This window comes from Aegilops tauschii, chromosome 4 (assembly GCF_002575655.3).
Source record: "Aegilops tauschii subsp. strangulata cultivar AL8/78 chromosome 4, Aet v6.0, whole genome shotgun sequence".
Lineage (NCBI taxonomy): Eukaryota > Viridiplantae > Streptophyta > Magnoliopsida > Poales > Poaceae > Aegilops > Aegilops tauschii.
Genome location: NC_053038.3, coordinates 51,048,162 through 51,073,865, shown reverse-complemented (window position 1 = coordinate 51,073,865; position 25,704 = coordinate 51,048,162).

The following is a 25,704-nucleotide window of genomic DNA, read 5'->3' as shown; positions in this document are numbered from 1 at the left end:
CATCATATACAATTCTTCCTTAAGGAAGCCGTTAAGGAATGCCGTTTTGACGTCCATTTGCCATATTTCATAATCATAGAATGCGGCAATTGCTAACATAATTCGGACGGACTTCAGCTTCGCTACGGGTGAGAAGGTGTCATCGTAGTCAACTCCTTGAACTTGTCGATAACCCTTAGCGACAAGTCGAGCTTTATAGATGGTAACACTTCCATCCGCGTCCGTCTTCTTCTTAAAGATCCATTTATTTTCTATCGCTCGCCGATCATCGAGCAAGTCTGTCAAAGTCCATACTTTGTTTTCATACATGGATCCTATCTCGGATTGCATGGCTTCAAGCCATTTGTTGGAATCTGGGCCCGCCATTGCTTCTTCATAGTTCGAAGGTTCACCGTTGTCCAACAACATGATTTCCAGGACAGGGTTTCCGTACCACTCTGGTGCGGAACGTGTCCTTGTGGACCTACGAAGTTCAGTGGTAACTTGATCATGATCGTCATCATTAACTTCCTCTCCAGTCGGTGCAGGCACCACAGAAACATTTTCTTGTGCTGCGCTACTTTCTGGTTCGAGAGGGGTCATCTCATCAAGTTCCACTTTCCTCCCACTTACTTCTTTCGAGAGAAACTCTTTCTCCAGAAAGGACCCGTTCTTGGCAACGAAGATATTTCCTTTGGATCTGAGGAGGTATGCCCAATGGTTTCCTTAGGGTATCGTATGAAGACGCATTTTTCCGACTTGGGTTCGAGCTTTTCAGGTCGAAGTTTCTTGACATAAGCATCGCATCCCCAAACTTTAAGAAATGACAGCTTAGGTTTCTTTCCAAACCATAATTCATACGGTGTCGTCTCAACGGATTTCGACGGAGCCCTATTTAAAGTGAATGCGGCAGTCTCTAAAGCATAACCCCAGAATGATAGTGGTAGATCGGTAAGAGACATCATAGATCGCACCATATCCAATAGAGTGCGATTACGACGTTCGGACACACCATTACGCTGAGGTGTTCCAGGCGGCGTGAGTTGTGAAACAATTCCACATTTCCTTAAGTGTGTGCCAAATTCGTGACTCAAATATTCCCCTCCACGATCTGATCGTAAGAACTTTATTTTCCTGTCACGTTGATTCTCAACCTCACTCTAAAATTCCTTGAACTTTGCAAAGGTCTCAGACTTGTGTTTCATTAAGTAGACATACCCATATCTACTCAAGTCATCAGTGAGGGTGAGAACATAACGATAGCCACCGCGAGCCTCAACGCTCATTGGACCGCACACATCAGTATGTATGATTTCCAATAAGTTGGTTGCTCGCTCCATTGTTCTGGAGAACGGAGTCTTGGTCATTTTGCCCATGAGGCATGGTTCGCACGTGTGAAATGATTCATAATCAAGAGACTCCAAAAGTCCATCTGCATGGAGTTTCTTCATGCGTTTGACACCAATGTGACCAAGGCGGCAGTGCCACAAGTATGTGGGACTATCATTATCAACCTTACATTTCTTGGCATTCACACTATGAACATGTGTAACATCACGTTCGAGATTCATTAAGAATAAACCATTGACCAGCGGGGCATGACCATAACACATATCTCTCATATAAATAGAACAACCATTATTCTCGGATTTAAATGAGTAGCCATCTCGCATTAAACGAGATCCAAATACAATGTTCATGCTCAAAGCTGGCACTAAATAACAATTATTGAGGTTTAAAACTAATCCCGTAGGTAAATGTAGAGGTAGCGTGCCGACGGCGATCACATCGACCTTGGAACCATTCCCGACGCGCATCGTCACCTCGTCCTTTGCCAGTCTCCGCTTATTCCGCAGCTCCTGCTTTGAGTTACAAATATGAGCAACCGCACCGGTATCAAATACCCAGGAGCTACTACGAGCGCTGGTTAGGTACACATCAATAACATGTATATCACATATACCTTTGGTATTGCCGGCCTTCTTATCCGCTAAGTACTTGGGGCAGTTCCGCTTCCAGTGACCGTTTCCCTTGCAATAAAAGCACTCAGTCTCAGGCTTGGGTCCATTCTTTGTCTTCTTCCCGGCAACTTGCTTACCGGGCGCGGAAACTCCCTTGCCGTCTTTCTTGAAGTTCTTCTTACCCTTGCCTTTCTTGAACTTAGTGGTTTTATTCACCATCAACACTTGATGTTCCTTTTTGATCTCCACCTCCGCTGATTTCAGCATTGAATATACCTCAGGAATGGTCTTTTCCATCCCCTGCATATTGAAGTTCATCACAAAGCTCTTGTAGCTAGGTGGGAGCGACTGAAGGATTCTGTCAACGACCGCATCATCCGGGAGATTAACTCCCAGCTGAGACAAGCGGTTGTGCAACCCAGACATTTTGAGTATATGTTCGCTGATGGAACTATTCTCCTCCATCTTACAACTGTAGAACTTGTCGGAGACTTCATATCTCTCGACCCGGACATGAGCTTGGAAAACCATTTTCAGCTCTTGGAACATCTCATATGCTCCGTGCTGCTCGAAACGCTTTTGGAGCCCCGGTTCTAAGCTGTAAAGCATGCCGCACTGAACCAGGGAGTAATCATCAACACGTGTTTGCCAGGCATTCATAACGTCTTGGTTTGCTGGGACGGGTGCTTCACCTAGCGGTGCTTCAAGGACATATGATTTCTTGGCAGCTATGAGGATGATCCTCAAGTTCCGGACCCAATCCGTATAGTTGCTACCATCGTCTTTCAGCTTGGTTTTCTCTAGGAACGCGTTGAAGTTGAGGTTGACATTAGCGTGGGCCATTTGATCTACAAGACATATTGTAAAGATTTTAGACTAAGTTCATGATAATTAAGTTCATCTAATCAAATTATTAATGAACTCCCACTCAGACAGACATCCCTCTAGTCATCTAAGTGATACATGATCCGAGTCAACTAGGCCGTGTCCGATCATCACGTGAGATGGACTAGTCATCATCGGTGAACATCTTCATGTTGATCGTATCTGCTATACGACTCATGTTCGACCTTTCGGTCTCTTGTGTTCCGAGGCCATGTCTGTACATGCTAGGCTCGTCAAGTCAACCTAAGTGTATTGCGTGTGTAAATCTGGCTTACACCCGTTGTATGCGAACGTTAGAACCTATCACACCCGATCATCACGTGGTGCTTCGGAACAACGAACCTTCGCAACGGTGCACAGTTAGGGGGAACACTTTCTTGAAATTTTAGCGAGGGATCATCTTATTTATGCTACCGTCGTTCTAAGCAAATAAGATATAGAACATGATAAACATCACATGCAATCAAATAGTGACATGATATGGCCAATATCATTTTGCTCCTTTTGATCTCCATCTTCGGGGCACCATGTTCATCATCGTCACCGGCATGACACCATGATCTCCATCATCATGATCTCCATCATCGTGTCTTCATGAAGTTGTCTCGCCAACTATTACTTCTACTACTATGGCTAACGGTTAGCAATAAAGTAAAGTAATTACATGACGTTCCAGTTGACACGCAGGTCATAAATAAATTAAGACAACTCCTATGGCTCCTGCCGGTTGTCATACTCATCGACATGCAAGTCGTGATTCCTATTACAAGAACATGATCAATCTCATACATCACATATATCATTCATCACATCCTTCTGGCCATATCACATCACATGACACTTGCTGCAAAAACAAGTTAGACGTCCTCTAATTGTTGTTGCAAACTTTTACGTGGCTGCTATAGGTTTCTAGCAAGAACGATTCTTACCTACGCCAAAACCACAACGTGATATGCCAATTTCTATTTACCCTTCATAAGGACCCTTTTCATCGAATCCGATCCGACTAAAGTGGGAGAGACAGACACCCGCTAGCCACCTTATGCAACTAGTGCATGTCAGTCGGTGGAACCTGTCTCACGTAAGCGTACGTGTAAGGTCGGTCTGGGCCGCTTCATTCCATGACGCCGCCGAATCAAGATAAGACTAGTAACGGCAAGTAAATTGACAAAATCGATGCCCACAACAACTTGTGTTCTACTCGTGCATAGAAACTACGCATAGACCTAGCTCATGATGCCACTGTTGGGGATCGTAAAAGAAATTAAAATTTTCTACGCATCACCAAGATCAATCTATGGAGTTTACTAGCAACGAGAGTGGAGGAGTGCATCTACATACCCTTGTAGATCGCGAGACGGAAGCGTTGCAAGAACGCGGATGAGGGAGTCATACACGTAGCGATTCAGATCGCGGCGGAATCCGATCCAAGCACCGAACAACGGTGCCTCCGCGTTCAACACACGTGCAGCCCGGTGACGTCTCCCGCGCCTTGATCCAGCAAGGAGGAGGGAGAGGTTGAGGAAGAAGGCTCCAACAGCAGCACGACGGCGTGGTGGTGATGGAGTGACAGTTCTCCGGCAGGGCTTCGCCAAGCACACGCGGAGGAGGAGAGGTGTTGGGGAGGGGAGGGGCTGCGCCTTGGATATTGTGTTGTAGCCCTCCCCTCACCCCTCTATTTATAGGGAGAAGGGGGAAGGGGGCCGGCCCCTCTAGATGAGATCTAGAGGGGGGCGGCGGCCAAGGGGGAGGGAGCTTGCCCCCCAAGCAAGGGGGGCGCCCCCCTTTAGGGTTCCCCCCAAACCCTAGGCGCATGGGCCCTAGGGGGGTTGGCGCCCAGCCCACTTAGGGCTGGTTCCCTTCCACCTACAGCCCATAAGGCCCTCCGGGGCAGGTGGACCCTCCCGGTGGACCCCCGGAACCCCTTCGGTGGTCCCGGTACAATACCGGTATACCCCCGAATATTTCCGATGACCGTATGATGACTTCCCATATGTAAATCTTCACCTCCGGACCATTCCGGAACTCCTCGTTACATCCGGGATCTCATCCGGGACTCCGAACAACATTCGGTAATCACATAAAAACCTTCCTTATAACCCTAGCGTCATCGAACCTTAAGTGTGTAGACCCTACGGGTTCGGGAATCATGCAGACATGACCGAGACACCTCTCTAGCCAATAACCAACAGCGGGATCTGGATACCCATGTTGGCTCCCACATGTTCCACAATGATCTCATCGGATACCACGATGTCGAGGATTCAAGAAATCCCGTATAGAATTCCCTTTGTCAATCGATACGTTACTTGCCCGAGATTCGATCGTCGGTATCCCAATACCTCGTTCAATCTCGTTACCGGCAAGTCACTTTACTCGTTCCGTAATGCATGATCCCGTGACTAAATACTTAGTCACATTGAGCTCATTATGATGATGCAATACCGAGTGGGCCCAGAGATACCTCTCCGTCATAAGGAGTGACAAATCCCAGTCTCGATCCGAGCCAACCCAACAGACACTTTCGGAGATACCTGTAGTGCACCTTTATAGCCACCCAGTTACATTGTGATGTTTGGTACACCCAAAGCATTCCTACGGTATCCGGGAGTTGCACGATCTCATGGTCTAAGGAAATCATACTTGACATTAGAAAAGCTTTAGCAAACGAACTACACGATCTAGTGCTATGCTTAGGATTGGGTCTTGTCCATCACATCATTCTCCTAATGATGTGATCCCGTTATCAATGACATCCAATGTCCATGGTCAGGAAACCGTAACCATCTATTGATCAACGAGCTAGTCAACTAGAGGCTCACTAGGGACATGTTATGGTCTATGTATTCACACATGTATTACGATTTCCGGATAACACAATTAAAGCATGAACAATAGACAATTATCATGAACAAGGAAATATAATAATAACCATTTTATTATTGCCTCTAGGGCATATTTCCAACAATAATCACCACACCAGCTCATGTGTGTTAAAACAGACGGCTCAGCATACCAATACAAGGCCACCTTGTCCGCTGTGCCCGTGGTCATGACTTCGAACCACCGTCCAAATATTTTTTTGTCGTTTGTTTTCATTCTTACTAGCAAGATGCCCGTGCATTGCACGTAACATCAAGATGCATTTGTATGACTGGTTTATCTTGTGATAGAAAAGGATGAACGAGGGAAGGCCTTATTTGCAAATGTGGAGAGGTGTGTGGGTACCTTTTTGCAAAATTGCCATAGTTTCTTTCCTATCCGTCAGATATAAATCGGACGGCCTATATTGCAGGATGGCAGGCACACCATCATCACCAACTCTGTTTTTTATAAGAGTGTATTTTATGTATTTTATAAGAGTGTAGATGTAGAGTAGATACAAGTCGACAGGTGGGCACGATGGTAGTGAGATAATGTGATGCAACACTAGAGGTGCCACGTGGAGCGTTTAACTGGTCAACTAGTCATGTCATGAGCAAATACAGAGTTGTACGGTGAGCCCGTGACTGTATAATAACCACTAAACGTAAATGGTGACCATAATGAGTGGATTCTGAAGTCCAATGTATGTATCATGCTTTCATTTCAAATACAATGATCGTCATTGCATATATCGCGAGAGAAAGATGAAACATGCGTGAATTTTCTGGGGGCTTACTTTTAGAGGACCTGGAGCTAGTTTTGTGTGCATACGTGAAAGGGGCCTACAGGGGGGTATGCGATGGAGAGAGAGATGCTCTTCGTTTCTCTTTATTATGACTAACTTTGTATATAGTATAAAAATATACAAATTCACAGTGCGGAATAAATATCATTGTGGGCACCATGCAATGCAAATTAGCGTTCGTACTCCTCCATATAACTTTGTAATGTTGTATATATGTAGAAACTCTAAAATAATTTTTTGGCCACACTTTATTCAAGAGGAATGTTGTATGCGAAATAAACATGAAGAGAGGGCTTTTTAGATCAATGGGGTACATGATGTAACATGTGTGAATGTGTAGTTGATGCATTTGGCGGGGCCTAGAGAGGTATGTGTGTGTATTACGTATTCGAGAGAGGCATGGATAGAGGGGCCGACGGGGGGGCGTGGGAGAGATAGCATGAGAAATGAGAGTGATCTAGAGAGAGAGACGAATATGACGTCACGACAAGAGATTCCATTCCCTTGAGTGTGTATATGCAAGGGGGGAGGGAATATAGGCACCAGGAGAAATTTTCTGTGTGTGTGGTGTTTGTGTTGGTATGTGTGGGTGTGAGAAGATAATGAGACGTGGGGGCAGAGGGTGTGTCACCGCGTGAGGTCCGGTGGGTCGAGGTGAGGCCCTTCGTTCGGTTCCGACCTGCGCCACATTGGTCGGCCCGTGACGCATTTAGGAAGACCCATGGATGACTAGTCGTACAAGACAAAGATAGCCGAATTGTGAAGGACTCTATGTCCACTGACAAAGCCGGCTAGGATTTGTAACCCTAGGTTCTCGGACTAAGGTAACCCCTTTATCTCTGATATTACTATTCATCCAACCTAACTTTAAGGGGCATCCTACAGAATGCTCTGCTAGAATCATACTCGTCGATTAGGAAGAGAGGTGTGAGACAATGCGTGAGAGACAGGCGTAAAGATAATGTGCGTACATGAGACACGTAGGCAGGTCCATGTATATAGAAAGGGTCGATGAGGATTGTGCGTGTGTATGTTTGCGAGAGGAAGAGTGCTTGTGATAAAGGTTAGTGAAAACAGTTGTAAATGGTTACGAGAGGGAGGGAGGGTTATATCTAGAGCATGTGTGCGAGAAAGACACCTCGGGAGAGAGTGTGTGAGCATGTGTGAGAGACCACCGATGGAGAGTGAAACTACATGTAAAAGACTGCTCTACACATTGATTAAAGATATAAATTTTATCCAAATATTAGGATGGGATCATGATATTTGCAATTCGTGTAAGGAGCGGTCATTGATCCATCAGACATCTAGATTCTATCGAATTTGAGCATGTCTATGTTATTATTCGACACAATTGATCCACATAGTTAGTATTTTGAACTCCAGACAATGCATCGCTTTAGCAATCGAATATAAACGTGAGTATAGTTCATGTTGTGTGTGTAAAGCACATTATACATACGAAAGTTACACAATGGACATTATAAATAGCTACCTATGAACTAGCATACATTTGAATTCAACTTAAGGTGGTTAAAAAAATCGAATTCAACATGAAGTCCATTCAATTATTTGAATTTGATATCATGGCATTTGTAAACCATACCTAAATTATGGGGGCACAAATCTTTGCTCTGATTTTGTACATAATAGCATATGTAGTCGTGTACAAAATAGATTCAAATTTAGCTCCTCCATTCCAAAATAATCGTAGTTATAGGATTTTCAAGTGTCAAAATTTCAAAAAGAAGCGGATAATTTAATGAGGTTTTCAAACATACAAGGTCAAATATAACGTTGTCTATTTAGGTCAATCCTCATAATTCAAGAGTACTCTAAACGTGAATGCTTGTGTTTCAAAATTTCGAACAAAGCGCCAAAAGAGCCTCTACTCGCCCGAAACCGCATGAGACCAATGTTTGGTAGTACAAGGAAATTACTTTTCTAATAACTCCGACCCGTGAAACCTACCGACCCGACGTCCAAAGGTCTAAACCCGGGTAGGTTTGTAGCTTCATCTAGACGCCACGCAACTGCATCCGAAAAACATTCATACACAATGGCCGCCTAAGCACACATGCGTGCGGCCGAAATCGCTCCCGCCCACTATTTGGGACACCTGGGATTACCATCCTACCCCCGACCCGCAGTAGGTCCGAAATTTAAGAGGGGGGCAAAGTTTGTACTTTCCCAAAATTTCAAACAAGCGCGTCCCATCTTCGGTTCGAAAAAGCCAAAAACAAGCGCGTCCCAGACCGAAACATGGTTCCCCCCCACCCGTCCGATTCCCCATTCGTACTCCGTGGCCGCCAAAACTACCTCTCCACCAGCCGCGAAACCCTGGCGTCCTCCGTCCGCCACCCCATCCCACCCATCAACCGCCGCCCTCCTCCATCACGCTGGAGCCGATACCCCGACGTCGTCGTCCACCGCAACCTCAACCGCAACGCCCTCCACGGCTAGTAGTTGAAGCCGAGGCCGAGCCGTCCGTACCCGAGCCAGTTCAACCACGCCGTCCTGCGCCTCACCGCTGCCGCTCCAACTTCGCCACCCTCCACCGCACCGGAGCTATTCTTGCTACGCCGTCCTTCACCGCCTCGGATCTGCTTCCCCTCCGCCGACATACGGCCATGGCAACACAGTCAACAATTTGGCCATGGGTTCGTCCAAGCCTGCACCCTCCAGAACATCGATTTTCCTGGTAAAAAGAAGAAGATCGGCGCGACATGTGGAGGTGACCACACCGGCAACAAAAAAAGGTACTCGTCTTCCCTTATTTGTGCAAATCTTACGTCTCTGCTTGCACGGTATTCATCCCACAGAAGACACTAGTTGACCGCTTCTTCTTGATACTAGATGTTCCTAGTAACTCGCGATGCACAAGGTTTCTCCTCATATACTATTTCACCTTAGCTAGAGGTCCGTTGCCCCCTGAATTTCAATTTCTGGCCAATTGATTCCCAATTAACGGAAGCATTCCCCGGCGTAACAGGCGCTAGTACGCCTATTACGCCGGGGAAGCAGCGCCTTGGTGTTTATCTTAGGGGCGTGTGCAGCCTAGAGCTACTGGCGCCCGATCTGGAGGTCGGCCGGGATTAAAGGGATGGCCTGGGGGGCCTGCCAAGCATGGCGGTGGTGTGAGGTCGATGGGAGGGCGGAGCGGTGGAGGCAGGGGTCTGGGCCGGTGGTCGCTGGCGGTTCGAGAAAGATCGTCAACAGTGACTGGCGGGAGGTAGACGAAGGCCATCTGCCCGTTCCTTATAGATCAGACGGTTCATTAAAAAATTGACTGACCTATTTATTTTCAGTCGACTGTTATCTTAGATATGACCACATGTGGTGGTGTGCTGGAGGAGTACCTGCATTTCCTGTGCTCATATATTACAAAATCATACGGAGTAGAATCTAATTTTGTTTGCCATGCAATGTTGTAGAGCTATCATATGTCTCCTGTCATTTATTTTTCAGCCACCTGCTATCTGCTACTTTTACAGTGCACTAGTTCTGCACACACTTCACCCTTACTCTCACTATTGTGTTTTTATGCAAGGGTATTTCACACTCAGCTGCCATGAGAGAAGCCAAAAAGAAAAGAGAGAAGTCGCTCCAGCTTCGTGTGCGGTTAGGCAAGACACGTTACAGCGCTATAAAGGGTGCAGTGTCAGCAGATGGAGACGGTAAACGTAGCTCTGGAGTTGATGACCTCGCTCACAATGAACCACCATCCCAGGTGCTTGCTTTAACTTCGCGGTGTCATATGTGGTTGCATGTTCCATATGGTGTCTAGCTTGTATTCGAAAGGCCGAAGTCGGTAAGATAAGGAAAGATATAGTTTTTTACATGAACCACCATCCCGTGAGCACCAGAAGACAAATAGCTAGTCAGGGCACTGGCCGAGCCAGTGACAAGCCCGGCAAAGATAGGCATCACCTGGAAGCCAACTAAAAAGCTGCAATGGTGGCGAAGTAGCCCGCCTCCCACCAGGCTCTCAGGTCCTAGATGATCATGCTCACCACTCCAGCCGGATGTCTAGCTTGTATTGCTTCCAATTTGGTAAAATTGCATCTGCTTAGCTTACACATTATACCTTTGAATATGACATGCCTTTCTGTTTTTGGTACATACTAGTACATCTGTGTATTAACCATGTTCTTACATCAAACTAATGTTCTTGTGTATCCCTCATCAATCACTTATGACGAGGCAGGCAGGCAAGGGGACTATTCCTCATTTAAAGAATGCAGCGTCAGCCTCCCGACATGATTCTCAAGAAACAGAAATGCTAGATGAAGATAGTGAACATAGCTCTGTAGTTGATTACAGCATTTCCCCTACACTAGCATCGCCGGTGCTTGCTCTAACTTGGCAGCGTGATATGTGGTTGCATGTTGCATATGGTGTCTAGATTGTAATTCTTCCAATCTGGTTAAACTGCATGTGCTAGTCTGCTTAGCTTATACATTATACCTGTTAATGTGACATGCCTTCCTGTATTTAGTACATAGTACATCTGTCTATTAAGCATGTCCTTACATAAAACTATTGTTTTTTTGTATCCCGCATCAATCAACATGACGAGACACCTTTAGTATATGCAGTGTGATATTAGTTGCATCTTTCATATGATTTATAGCATGCGCTGCTTCTAATTTGTTGAAATTCCATTTATGATGGGACGCTTTTAACTTGGCAGAGTCATATTGGTTGCATCTTTCATGTGGTGTCTAGCTTGCATTCGTCCTGTTTTTCGTACATATTCCATCCTAGTATCATGTGTTTGCCTTACATCAAAGTAGTGATTGTCAGTATCATGCATGAATGAGTTCTGAAGAGAGAATTTTATTGCTTTTTCTTGTCGGTTTTACTTGACACAACATCAATAAAGCGGAAGGAAGTTAGCAAGGAAACGGATAAAGGTGCTCCTTCCGAACGGAGGGCCTCTACAGTTTCTACTCCTCCACACCCCCAAGATGATTTCCAAGACAACACATGCATAGACACTCAACAAAGCTGTGTTTATGATGAGCACGTCTCCCCTAGTGCAGCATCACCGGTGCTCCCTCTAACTTGGCACTGTTATATGTGGTTGCATGTTATGTGTGATGTCTAGCTTGTATTGCTTCTAATTTTGTTGAATTCCATCTGCTTACTTTACACATTATACTTGAATAAGACATGTGTTCCTGTTTCTAGAACATACAATATCTGTCTATCACACCATGTTCTTACATCAAATTACTACTGTTGTGTAACCTACAACAATCACTTATCATAAGACACGTTTGACTTCGGAGTGTGATATAGGTTACATCTCACATTCTTTTCTAGCTTGTACTACTAATTTGTTGAAATGGCACTTATGACGAGACAGTTTTAACTTGGTAGAGTGATATTCGTTGCATCTTTCATATGGTGTCTAGCTTTCATTGCTTCTAATTTGTTGAAATGCCTTCTCCTTAGTTTACACATCATAAGCTGTGAATATGCAATGCTGTGGATATGCAATGGCACTAATGACGAGAGACCTCTAACATGGTAGTGTGATGTTGTTTGCATCTTGCATATGATTTATTTCTTGTACTGCTTCACATTTGTTTAAACGCCATTTATGATGAGACACTGTTAACTTGGCAGAGTGATATTTGTAGCATCTTTCATATGGTGTCTACCTTCCATTGCATTGCTTCTAATTTGGTGAAATGTCTTCTTCTTATTTTACACATCATAGTTCTGGTTATCTCTTCCGTCCTGTTTTTCATACATATTACATCCTCCTATCATGTGGTTGTCTAACATCAAATTTCAGTTTGTCTGCATCACGCATCAATTTGTTTTGAAGAACTAAATTGTTATTCGTTTTTCTTGTCGGCTTGACTTAACATGGGATAGAGAAAGAGGAAGAAACACAGAATGGCAGGGAATGAGAAGCGGATGAATCCTGCAGATTCTGCTGGTACTGATGGTGCAATAGAAGGTCAAAGTCCAGCGGAAAATTCTACAAACACGGCATCCCATGCTACACGAGTTGCAAAAAAGCCAAATAGAAACAAATAGCTGCCACCAAACAAGCAGAGACAGCCCTAGTTCTTGCAACACCTACCACAGTACTACCAGCTGCACGACTTACTCGTGCGTCAACTGAGCTAGTAGCATGTTCCCAAGCTCCCTTGCCACCTGACACTACTTCCCAAGCACTCTTGACACAAGATGAGTTGGCAATATCAGATGAACCTTGTGAGCTTCAACAGCAAGAAGGTAGTTGCTGGAGTCAAGTTACAGTTGCATGCTTCTTTATATGTAGTCTCACAGTTTGATGTACACTAACACTTCTTATGTTCGTTGTTGGACTAGCACCTAGGCGCAAGAGGAAACAAACATCAGGGATAATGCTCGATAGGTTAACTAAATCTAGAGGAGGAAGAATGGAGATCCGTTTTGAGGCAGGTTTAAAAAGGCCATGTGATGCTACAGAGTCAGCCAAGTTAGTATCAGAGGCAGCGGTTGCCGTTAGGTGTCATGTACGTATCCTCCCAACATGGATTCAGTACAGGAATGACAAAGACGAAACCCAGTTCAACACCTTCCTCGACCATTTATCTGTAAGTATGGTTATGTATGGAAACTAGTAATATCGCCTTGCTCTGTCCCATACTTTCTAGGTTGCTGATAATGAGACTCCCATAATTTTCAACAGATGAGGTTCAAGTTGGATAGCCAAGATGATGCAACCAGACAAGCTTGCATCCATGTTTTCAAGTCTGCTCTGCGACAGTATCGGTATAACTTGAGGAAAACTCACTTTGAAGGCAAGTCTAACAGTGAACTTGCCCAAACATCTCCAGTGGAAAATATATCGGATGAAGACTGGAGAGGCCTCGTTAAACACTGGTCCGATCCAAAGTATCAGGTACATTATATATGTCATCAGATCACATGTTGAAGTCCTATTTACGCATCTGCCACACAAATCTATCTTCTTGTAGGTGAACTGTTCAAAGAACAAGGCCAACCGTACGAAAGTGAAATTCCAACAGACAACAGGATCTCGTAGCTATATTGCACACTGCGAGGCTCTTGTAATTAGCTGATGGTTCACTCTTTTCGCTGTACCATATTATCAGATCTATATTGACTTGTTCGAAATGCAGAAGAAAGCCCGCAAGGACCAAAAAGTACCTGAACCAAATGTTGTGGAAATCTTCAAGGACTGTCACACCAGCAAGAAGAAGGGCATGAATACACCAACCAAAGCCGCTGTTGTAAGTCCTTAATCCTCATGCCTTTTAACTACTACTTACTCTAACTAGTGCCTTGAACTGCATGGTTTGCAGCCAATGTCTATTACTCTTTTCAATTTTATACACAATTGTCTTAGCGTATCATTGCACCTTACAAGGTTTAAAAGAGAGGAGTGATGTTCCTTTGATCTTGACCCGTAATCTAGTTCCGTGCTGGACTTGCCCACACAACGTTACAATTGCCTGTTTGTCTGTTCTCAGTTGTTTTGTGATATGAATGATGTCATACTATGCTTACTGTATTATAAACTTCGTCTCTTTATCCTTAGCCCTCAATACAATGTGAAGAAATAGACAATACATTAGCGATGGTACATGGTCATATGTTTGGAACCTAGTTTTATTATGTACTTTGCAATAAAATACAACTAATATTTTACATGGGTTCACCAGAATAAGTTCTGTATATAGGCCAAAGCTATTTTGTTTGGTTTTGCTGCCTCCTTAATATCTTCTGTTCTGGTACTACTAATGTAAAACCTCAACTTTTCAGCAAGCTATGGAAAAAATGGTGGAACCGACACCTTCTGAAGGTGGCGAGGCAACTATAACCGCAATGTCAGCTCTTGCTGCAGTGGGTCAGTAACTGTCCACTAACAGTGCCAAAAGCACGTTCCTGCGTAATACTGGGTTGGTTGTTAAGGCAATATCGTCCAAACTACCTCATGATCAAGATATGCAAGCTCAAAGCAATGTTGTATCTGCACTCCAGACACAAGTCCATTCCCTAACAGAGACCCTTTGTGAAACAAGGAGAAACATTGCTCAATGTCGTCAAGATATGCATGGTTTTGAAACCAGACTATCAGACATTTGCTGTGTTGTTCAGGAGCCTAGGGGAAATGAAGGCGAGGGTTATGGTACTCCATCGGACAATACAGCATGAAAACGTAACAGTCAGGTCAAATGAACTGAGCTTCTGAACTTCTGGTGGTGCATTTATCTGCTAGACTGTTAAGTTTTATGCCAACCTTCCTTTGTTATATAGTTGTAATTTGTTTTGGTGTGATACAAAATTTATTCTTAATGTGCAGCCACCAGCTGAAGAAAACAGCAAGCCATTTTTGTATAGTGTAGGGTGTTCCCTATATTTGCATTGGTGGCGATCTTTGATGCCGAGTGGATGTAATCTGTGCAATCGCCTTAATAGCCTAGCTTTAGTTTCGGCCTTATTTATTTCCTAGTCTTCTTTTTCCCTAGTTTGCTAGTGGCCGCAACTACCATGGGCCATATATGGGCCGTAGGATCCATGGGTCTCCTACGGGCCGTCAATAAATGGGCCTGTAATCGGTGGGCCTCGGGCCGTCGGATAAATGGGTCTACATGGGCCGTAATCGGGCGTAATTGGTATCGGCCCAGCACGATAACAGGCCGTTAACAGGCCGTAGGACAACAAAGGCTTAATTCTGTCACAGGCATAACGGGTCGTTAATGGGCCAGAATATAGGACGGGCTGGAAACGGCGCAACGGGTTAACAGGCCAGAAACGGGCCGACTCTTGCCATGGGCCGAATTTGGCCCATTAGGGTAACAGGCCAGTAACGGGCCGACTCTTGCCAAGGGCCGAATTTGGCCCATTAGGGGAATAGGCCAGTAACGGGCCGACTCTTGCCATGGGCCGAATTTGGCCCATTAGGGGAACAGGCCAATAACGGGCCGGAAGTAATCGAGGGCCGAAAAGGAGCCCAAGAACGTATGGGCTGTCAATAGGCCGAAAGCTAACGCGGGCTGGAAACGGCCCATGTAAATCACGGGCCGTTAACGGGTATAAAGAAAATTACTGTTCATTATGGGCTAGAGTCACCGTGGGCCTGTAAAGGGCCGAAAGATATGAAGGCCTCATATGGGTCGAAAGACGTCGTGGGCCATACATGGGCCGAAAGTGAAATGGGCTGGTGTTATATTCGACGGCCCACATGACGTTGTTGGGCCGATTTTCTTTAGGGCCTAACGGGCCGTAAAATGGGCTATTTGCGAAGAGACCGTTAACAGGCTTTTCATGGGCCAGCCCATTAACTTTTGACCAAGTCAAACGGGCCGGCTTTGTAAGCTAAATGGGCCAGTGGTGGGCCGTGGCACGTGTCGACATATCATAGGCGCCTATCTGACCCACTGACGAGCTAACACGTGTTTCGTCCGGCCAATAAGAATTTTACACGTGGAAATTTCCCATTGGTCGGGGCTGTTAACGGGTTATCGGATCCAAAACCCGACCCGATAGCTTAACGGTGTTCCGTTACGGTGGATGCCACGTGTCAGTCACCCTTGACGAAAGCACTTCTGTGACGCGCGATTTATCGTCATGGAAGTGGACACTTCCGCGATGATAATTTTGGTGATGTCATGGAACACTTCTACGACAGCACAGGTATGACTATCTTGATTCTATCATAAAATCATCATGGATGTACATGCATGACAAAAAACGCGACCTACTGTGACAAACACGTATCATCACGGAAGTGTATTTTTTTTGTAGTGTATGTTCTATATGTCGTGCAGTGTGGTGCTCACTTATTAATTGTTTTGTTAATTAGTTGTTGTCTTCAGTTAACTGTTTGGTTCAATTATGCAAATGTGATGTTCAATTCTTCAGGCTGCAATTTTGTATTGTCTTCCATGTGAGAAATAAACCGAATTTATCTTTACAAAATACATGAGAAACGAATACAATTGCTATATTTCCAAGTTGTCAAGCATGCTTGGTTTGGTTATACATTGTGCAATGTGGTGCTCAGTTAACGTTTGGTCCATTTGTGTTGTGGTGTTTAGTTAACTGTTTGGTTCAATTCTGCAATGCGATGTTCAATAGTTGTGGGTGCATTCTGTTATTGTATACCATGTGAGGAATAAATTGAATTTGGCTGTAGTAAATACATGAGAAACAAACACAATTGCTACAATTGGCTGTAGTTAACTGTCTGGTCTTCTATTAGGAGTATGTTATATTTGTACAATGTGGTGCTCAGTTAATGTTAGGTTCATTTGTTGTGGTGTTTAGTTAAGTGCTTGGTTCAATTCTGCAATGCGATGTCCAATTGTTGTGGGTAGAATTTTGTATTGTTGTGCATGGGAGGAATAAATCAAATTTGGCTGCACTTAATACATGAGAAACATATACAAGTGCTATATTTCCTAGTTCTTGATCATGCTTGGTTTGGGTAAATGGGTTTTCCATGTGGCTTGAATTAATCTGATGAATCTGCAATGTGCTTATTTTTCATCAACATATTTTACTGATAGCATGTGAACCCTTACTTAACCTGATGACTGATGTCTACTACACAACCTTCTTCTTGTAGACTTTGTAGGGCCTCCAAGTGCAGAGGTTTGTAGGACAGTAGCAAATTTCCCTCAAGTGGATGACCTAAGGTTTATCAATCTATGGGAGGCGTAGGATGAAGATCGTCTCTCTCAAACAACCCTGCAACCAAATAACAAAGAGTCTCTTGTGTCCCCAACACACCCAATACAATGGTAAATTGTATAGGCGCACTAGTTCGGCGAAGATATGGTGATACAAGTGCAATATGGATGGTAGATATAGGTTTTTGTAATCTGAAACTATAAAAACAGCAAGGTAACAAGTAATAAAAGTGAGCGTAAATGGTATTGCAATGGTAGGAAACAAGACCTAGGGTTCATACTTTCACTAGTGCAAGTCCTCTCAACAATAATAACATAATTGGATCATATAACTATCCCTCAACATGCAACAAAGAGTCACTCCAAAGTCACTAATAGCGGAGAACAAACGAAGAGATTATGGTAGGGTACGAAACCACCTCAAAGTTATCCTTTCTGATCAATCTATTCAAGAGTATGTAGTAAAATAGCACGAAGCTATTCTTTCCGTTCGATCTATCCTAGAGGTCATACTAGAATAACACCTTAAGAAACAAATCAACCAAAACCCTAATGTCACCTAGATACTCCAATGTCACCTCAAGTATCCGTGGGTATGATTATACGATATGCATCACACAATATCAGATTCATCTATTCAACCAACACAAAGAACTTCAAAGAGTGCCCCAAAGTTTCTACCGGAGAGTCAAGACGAAAACATGTGCCAACCCCTATGCATAAGTTCACAAGGTTACTGAACCCGCAAGTTGATCACCAAAACATACATCAAGTAGATCACGTGAATATCCCATTGTCACTACAGATAAGCACATGCAAGACATACATCAAGTGTTCTCAAATCCTTAAAGAATCAATCCGATAAGATAACTTCAAAGGGAAAACTCAATCCATTACAAGAGAGTAGAGGGGGAGAAAGATCATAAGATCCAACGATAATAGCAAAGCTCGCAGTACATCAAGATCATGCCAAATCAAGAACACGAGAGAGAGAGAGAAAGAGAGAGAGAGAGAGATCAAACACGTAGCTACTGGTACATACCCTCAGCCTCGAGGGTGAACTACTCCCTCCTCATCATGGAGAGCGTCGGGATGATGAAGATGGCCACCGGTGAGGGTTCCCCCTCCGGCAGGGTGCCGGAACGGGTCTATATTGGTTTTAGGTGGCTACAGAGGCTTGCGGCGGCGGAACTCCCGATCTAGGTTATGTTCTGGGGGTTTTTGTATATATATAAGAGGTTTTGGCATCAGGAACAAGTCAGGGGGATCTCCGAGGCGGCCACGAGGTAGGGGGCGCGCCTAGGGGGGTAGGGCGCACCCCTCACCCTCGTGGTCGCCTCGGGACTCTTCTGGCCCATCTCTGATGCTCTGTGGGCTTCTTCTGGTCCAAAAACAATCTCCGTTGAATTTAAGGTCAATTGGACTCCGTTTGGTTTTCCTTTTCTGCAATACTCAAAAACAAGGAAAAAACAGAAACTGGCACTGGGCTCTAGGTTAATAGGTTACTCCCAAAAATCATATAAAATAGCATATAAATGCATATAAAACATCCTAGATGGATAATATAATATCATGGAACAATCAAAAATTATAGATACGTTGGAGACGTATCAAGCATCCCCAAGCTTAATTCCTGCTCGTCCTCGAGTAGGTAAATGATAAAAACCAAAATTTTGATGTGGAATGCTACCTAACATATTTATCAATGTAATCTTCTCTATTGTGGCAAGAATATTCAGATCCATAAGATTCAAGACAAAAGTTTAATATTGACATGAAAACAATAGTATTTCAAGCATACTAACAAAGCAATCATGTCTTCTCAAAATAACATGGCCAAAGCAAGCTATCCCTACAAAATCATATAGTCTAGCTATGCTCTATCTTCATCACACAAAATATTTAAATCATGCACAACCCCGATGACAAGCCAATCAATTGTTTCATACTTTTGATGTTCTCAAACTTTTTCAATCTTCACGCAATACATGAGCGTGAGCCATGGACATAGTACTATAAGTGGAATAGAATGGTGGTTGTGGAGAACACAAAAAAGGAGACGATAGTCTCACATCAACTAGGCGTATCAATGGGCTATGGAGATGCCCATCAATAGATATCAATGTGAGGGAGTAGGGATTGCCATGCAACGGATGCACTAGAGTTATAAGTGTATGAAAGCTCAAAAAGAAACTAAGTGGGTGTGCATCCAACTCGCTTGCTCACGAAGACCTAGGGCATTTTGAGGAAGCCCGTCATTGGAATATGCAAGCCAAGTTTTATAATGAAAGATTCCCACTAGTATATGAAAGTGACAACATAGGAGACTCTCTATCATGAAGATCATGGTGCTACTTTGAAGCACAAGTGTGGTAAAAGGATAGTAGCATTGCCCCTTCTCTCTTTTTCTCTCATTTTTTTTGTTTTTTTGGGCCTTCTCTCTTTTTTAATGGCTTCTTTTTTCTTTTTTTATTTGGGCTTCTTTGGCCTCTTTTATTTATTTATTTTCATCCGAAGTCTCATCCCGACTTGTGGGGGAATCATAGTCTCCATCATCCTTTCCTCATTGGGACAATGCTCTAATAGTGATGATCATCACACTTTTATTTACTTACAACTCAATACTTAGAAAAAAATATGACTCTATATGAATGCCTCTGGCGGTGCACCGGGATGTGCAATGAATCAAGAGTGACATGTATGAAAGAATTATGAACGGTGGCTTTGCCACAAATACGATGTCAATTACATGATCATGCAAAGCAATATGACAATGATGGAGCGTGTCATAATAAACGGAACGGTGGTAAGTTGCATGGCCATATATCTCGTTTTTGCTATGGAAATGCCATAATAGGTAGGTATGGTGGCTGTTTTGAGGAAGGTATATGGTGGGTGTATGATACCGGCGAAAGGTGCGCGGTATTAGAGAGGCTAGCAATGGTGGAAGGGTGAGAGTGCGTATAATCCATGGACTCAACATTAGTCATAAAGAACTCACATACTTATTGCAAAAATCTATTAGTTATCAAAACAAAGTACTACGCGCACGCTCCTAGGGGGATAGATTGGTAGGAAAAGACCATCGCTCGTCCCTGACTGCCACTCATAAGGAAGACAATCAATAAATAAATCATGCTCCGACTTCACATAACGGTTCACCATACGTGCATGCTACGGGAATCACAAACTTTAACACAAGTATCTCTCAAATTCACAACTACTCAACTAGCATGACTCTAATATCACCATCTTCATATCTCAAAACAATCATAAGGAATCAAACTTCTCATACTATTCAATGCACTTTATATGAAAGTTTTTATTATATCCCTCTTGGATGCCCATCATATTAGGACTAAATTCATAACCAAAGCAAATTAACATGCTGTTTAAGACTCTCAAAATAATATAAGTGAAGCATGAGAGTTCATCTATTTCTTCAAAATAAAAGCACCGCCGTGCTCTAAAAAGATATAAGTGAAGCACTAGAGCAAATGACAAACTACTCCGAAAGATATAAGTGAAGATCAATGAGTAGTTGAATAATTATGTAACTATGTGAAGACTCTCTAACATTTAAGAATTTCAGATCTTGGTATTTTATTCAAACAGCAAGCAAAACAAAAGAAAATAAAATGACGCTCCAACCAAAACACATATCATGTGGTGAATAAAAATATAGCTCCGAGTAAAGTTACCGATGAACGAAGACGAAAGAGGGGATGCCTTCCGGGGCATCCCCAAGCTTAGGCTCTTGGTTGTCCTTGAATATTACCTTGGGGTGCCTTGGGCATCCCCAAGCTTAGGCTCTTGCCACTCCTTATTCCATAGTCCATCGAATCTTTACCCAAAACTTGAAAACTTCACAACACAAAACTTAACAGAAAACTCGTAAGCTCCGTTAGTATAAGAAAATAAATCACCACTTAGGTACTGTTGTGAACTCATTCTAAATTCATATTGGTGTAATATATACTGTATTCAAACTTCTCTATGGTTCATACCCTCCTATACTACTCATAGATTCATCAAAATAAGCAAACAACACATAGAAAACAGAGTCTGTCAAAAACAGAACAGGTTGTAGTAATCTGTATCAAACGTATATTTATGGAACTCCAAAAATTCTGAAATAAATTGTTGGACGTGAGGAATTTATCTATTAATCATCTGCAAAACGAATCAACCTAAAAGCACTCTCCAGTAAAAAATGGCAGCACATCTTGTGAGTGCTAAAGTTTCTGTTTTTTACAGCATGATCATAAAGACTTCACCCAAGTCTTCCCAAAGGTTCTACTTGGCACAAACACTAATTAAAACATAAAACCACATCTAACCAGAGGCTAGATAGATTATTTATTGCTAAACAGGAGCAAAAAAGCAAGGAACAAAAATAAGATTGGGTTGCTGAGGGAGTCCTGGACTAAGGGGTCCTCGGGCGTCCGGCCTGTTATCCATGGGCCGGACTGATGGGCTGTGAAGACATGAAGACCGAAGACCGTACCCGTGTCCGGATTGGACTTTCCTTGGCGTGGAAGGAAAACTAGGCGATCAACTATGAAGATTCCTTCTTATGTAACCGACCCCATGTAACCCTAGATCTCTCCGGTGTCTATATAAACCGGAGGGCATAGTCCGGATAGGACACATTCATTACCATATACACATAGGCTAGACTTCTAGGGTTTAGCCATTACGATATCATGGTAGATCAACTCTTGTAATACTCATATTCATCAAGATCAATCAAGCAGGAAGTAGGGTATTACCTCCATAGAGAGGGCCCGAACCTGGGTAAACATCGTGTCCCCCGTCTCCTGTTACCATCGATCCTAGACGCACAGTTCGGGACCCCCTACCCGAGATCTGCCGGTTTTGACACCGACGTTGGTGCTTTCATTGAGAGTTCCACTATGCCGTCAGCAAAGGACTCGATGGCCCCTTCGATCGTCAGTAATGGCGCCGTTCAGGTAGAAACCTTCCTCCTCGGACAAACCTTTGTGTTCGGCGACTTCATGCTGCGGGCCAACTCGCTTGGCCATCTGGAGCAGGTCGATAGTCACGCCCCTAGCCATCAGGTCAGATCCGGAAGCTTGAACTGCGCCACGGATACTCACGGAGACTGGATCTCCGATGGATCCAAGACTGCGGCAGTCGCTCCCCCTCTCTCCGATGAACATGACTTAAAACTGTCATCGGATCACACCCAGGAGATGGATCCTGTTGCTGCAACGGCCTCAGAACCGAAGCAGATCGTGCCCTTCGAGGCCACAAAGTCCACGGAGTTGGAGCCGCACATGGACTCGACATCCTGCAATATTTGCATCAATGGAACTCCGGACTCGTTTTTGGCTACACGTTCCAAATCAGACGCGCCTGTGGACACCGAGTTGGATCGGTTATCGATTTTCGAATTTGGCGCCACAGACTTCTTCCAGCACTCGCCTTTTGGTGACATACTAAATTCTTTAAAGAACTTATCCCTGGAGGAGGACTCACAGCCGAACTATGTTCGGGTCGAGCTAGAGATGGATGACGAGGAATTTTACTCCCCACCCGCCACCCACTTCATAGGCACTGTCGATGACTTAACCGACGTGCTGGACTATGGCTCCGAAGACATCGACGGTATGGACGACGATGCCGATATGGAGCAAGGCCAAGACCCTCCATTCACTGGACGTTGGATGGCTACCTCTTCGTATGACGTGTACATGGTTGATACACCCAAAGGATCTGGCGACGACAACAAAGAGCCGGATGCAAATAAAACCTCTGAGACGCAGTCCAAGCACCGACGCCCCAAGCGCCGTTCTAAGCTTCGTCACTCAAAGGACGGCAACACCGGCACCGAGAGAATAGTACTCCAGGCGACGCCGAAAACAATGAAGACCCTGCCGGAGCTACATCCGAACAGGAGGAACATGACAACAGGCAAGACAACCCTGACGAACAGGCCATAGAAGACGACTCGGAGGACGACAGTTACCGTCCACCTTCCGAGGAGGAGACAAGCCTCGGCAATGAAGACTTCATCGTGCCTGAGGATCCTCTGGAGCAGGAGCGCTTTAAGCTTCAGCTCATAGCCACTGCAAGGAGCCTGAAAAAGAAACAGCAGCAGCTCCAAGCTGAACAAGATCTGCTCGTCGATAGGTGGACTATTGTCCTGATAGCCGAAGAATACGGCCTCAGGCGCCCAACAAAGAGCTACCCGAAACGCAGACTGCTACCTCAATTCGACGAGGAAGCACCGGAGCATACATCTCCCTTGCGTAATGCAGAACGACCACCACGTGGTCGGGACAGGGCGGCCGACCGGCCACCCCGTGGTCGGGATAAAACGGCAACTCAGGCTGAACAGCAGCCTGCCCCACCGCCTCGTAAAAATAGAGACGGAAGAGTTCGGGGTCACACGTACGACCTCCGGCAAATCCTGGACGACAGAGCGGGACATACAAGATCGATCTATGGATCGCGAGGGCGTACCTCGAGGCACGACGATGGCTACCTATTCGGACGTGATAAATCTAATCACGCCCGGGCCGAATACCGCAGACGGATTCCGTCAAAGCTATGCCACGACGCGGCCCGATATAGAGGCGCCGCACACCCTCTTTGCTTCACAGATGAAGTACTGGATCACAAATTCCCCGAGGGGTTCAGCCTGTCAACATTGAATCATACGACAGCACAACCGATCCCGCAGTATGGATCAAGGATTTTATTCTCCATATCCACATGGCTCGAGGAGATGACCTCCACGCCATTAAATACCTCCCACTACAGCTCAAAGGGCCAGCTCGGCACTGCATTAACAGCCTGCTTGAAAATTCTATCGGGAGCTGGGAGGACTTGGAAGAAGCCTTCCTGGACAACTTCCAGGGAACATATGTCCGGCCACCAGACGTCGATGACTTAAGCCACATAGTTCAACAACCTGGAGAATCAGCCAGAAAATTATGGACTAGGTTCCTAACCAAAAAGAACCAGATCGTTGACTGTCCGGATGCCGAGGCCTTAGCAGCCTTCAAACATAGCATCCGCGACGAATGTCTAGCACGCCATCTCGGCCAAGAAAAGCTGAAGTCCATGGCAGCCCTCACGGCACTCATGACCCGCTTTTGCGCGGGCGAGGACAGTTGGCTGGCCCGTAGTAACAACACAGCCAGCGAGACAGGCCCCTCCGAGGCCAAGAATAGCACCAGCAAGCTCCGGCGCAATAGACACAAACGCCGAAGCAATGGTAACAACACCGACGACACCATGGTCAACGCCGGATTCACTGGCTCCAAGTCCGGCCAATGGAAGAAGCCCTACAAAAGGAACAATGAAGGACCTTCCAGCCTTGACCGCATACTCGACCGTCCGTGCCAGATACACGGCACCCCGGATAAGCAAGCCAATCATACCAACAGAGATTGTTGGGTTTTCGAGCAGGCTGGCAAGTTAAACGCCAAAAACAAGGAAAAGGGATCACAAAGTGAGGACGATGACAAAGATCCCCGGCAGCCAAACACTGGGGGGCAGAAGAAATTTCCCCCTCAAGTCAAATCGGTGAACATGATAATCGCTACGCACATCCCCAAAAGGGAGCGTAAGCGAGCGCTTAGGGACGTCTACGCAGTAGAGCCAGTCGCCCCAAAATTCAACCTGTGGTCATCATTCCCGATCACCTTCGATCGCCGGGATCACCCAACTAGTATCCACCATGGCGGTTCAGCCGCACTAGTCCTCGACCCAATTATTGACGGGTTTCACCTAACACGAGTCCTGATGGACGGTTGTAGCAGCCTCAACCTGCTCTATCAAGACACAGTGGGGAAAATGGGCATTGACCCCTCACAAATCAAACCAACAAAGACTACCTTTAAAGGAGTCATACCAGGGGTAGAGGCCCGTTGTACGGGCTCAATCATGCTGGAGGTGGTCTTCGGTTCCCCGGACAATTTCCGAAGTGAAGAGTTGATCTTTGATATCGTCCCCTTCCGCAGCGGCTATCACGCGCTGCTCGGACGAACGGCGTTTGCTAGATTCAACGCAGTGCCACACTATGCTTATCTCAATCTTAAGATGCCCGGTCCACATGGCGTCATAATAGTTAATGGCAATACGGAACGCTCCCTCCGAACAGAGGAGCACACCGCCGCCCTAGCAGCAGAAGCACAGAACGACCTTCTCAAGCAGCACCATAGTATGGCTGTCGAGCCCTCGGACATCATTAAGAGGTTCCGGACTACGCTGCAACAGGACGGAGCGGCTCGTCAAGAGCTCGACTAGCAATTCGGCCTCCGTCCCAATCTCAACAAGGTAGTGGCATTCGTACCACGCGTACACAATAACGCACTCAAAATTCCATGGACATTGACGGAGGCACAAGATAACCCGGGATCTATAGTTCGGTCAGACAGACCTCGGACACACATATTTTTACCTTTTTCTTGTTTCAGGTTCCTTTTTCCGTGGGCCTGATCGCAAGTCCTTTAGAAGGATTGGCATACAACGGAGGCAAGCAGCACAGGTGTGCAGGGTAACCTTTATACGT